This window comes from Octopus bimaculoides, chromosome 27 (assembly GCF_001194135.2).
Source record: "Octopus bimaculoides isolate UCB-OBI-ISO-001 chromosome 27, ASM119413v2, whole genome shotgun sequence".
NCBI classification, from domain to species: Eukaryota; Metazoa; Mollusca; class Cephalopoda; order Octopoda; family Octopodidae; genus Octopus; species Octopus bimaculoides.
Window position 1 is genome coordinate 16,483,726 of NC_069007.1, and position 1,335 is coordinate 16,485,060.

A 1,335-nucleotide genomic window follows, 5' to 3' on the forward strand; every position below is an offset into this window, starting at 1 on the left:
ATTACAGGCACAACAGAAACAGGAAGTAAGAGTGAGAGAAAGTTGTGGTGAAAGAGTACAGCAGGGTTCGCCACCATCCCCTGCCGGAGCCTCGTGGAGCTTTAGGTGTTTTCGCTCAATAAACACTCACAACGCCCGGTCTGGGAATCGAAACCGCGATCCTATGACCGTGAGTCCGCTGCCCTAGCCATTGGGCCATTGCGCCTCCACACATACATACATACATACATACATATATACATACATACATACATACATGATGGCTGCCTCCTCGTTATTGAGTATGGCCATTGCATGGGGCTTACCTATTAACGGTGTTGTGATCGAATGTGACTTTTTAGCCCAGCCAAAGACCTACAATGTCTTGCACAGAGTTGGCATCCAAAACCTTACCTGACAATAGCTGGCTGTTGTTGTAATTGGGCTCCATGTACCTTTGCGTGTCGTTTAAGTCCTCCTGCTGAATCACACTCCCTTCCACATGCCCGACAGACATGATTAGTATGGTGTGTAGCATCATCACCAGCGGCCTTGGTAGTCAATCATTGGTCTTGCTTTATGACTCCGAAGATGACTCATGAGTCCAGCTTTACTGAGGTAGGGTCTTGCACAGACACTGCATGTCAGAGTCATAGGAAGATCCTTACCATCTGGAAGTGCAACAGCGATGCCCTTCCTGACATCCCTCCCTACTTTCTCATACGCAACACGAGATTTCACAATAGTAGCTGTCCCCTCATGCACAATCCTTCTCTACCTGCTACGGTCAATAGCTATGCCCTCCCATGTGTCAGGAGAGATGCTAGCACCTTTCAAGGAAGCCTTCAGCAAGTCTTTATACCTCTTTTGGGGTTTATGTGGAGGTCGTTCTCCTTTAGCTAACTCTCCATACATACATACATACATACATACACACACACACACACACACATACATACATACATACATACATACATACATATATACTTATATATAGACCAAAAGTGCCGTATCAGCAAAACTAGAATCATTTTGCCGTCACCTCCTCATAGATAAATAGACGGTTTGTTGGAATGTGTGTTATTTCTTTTTGTGCTTTTATAAATATATAAATATATGTGCATGTGTCTATAAATCTATGCATGTATGTATATATGTATGTATGTGTCTGTGAGTTTATATTTATATAAATATATATATCAACGTTAAAGGCGCGAAATTGTAATGATCTTTTTCCACGTTGACTGATGAGGAATTAGCAACGAAATTTTTATTTGCTATGCTTTTTGTAAAACTTTCTGTTTCTTGTGTGTTTGTTAAATTTTCGAAATATATATATATATATATATATATATA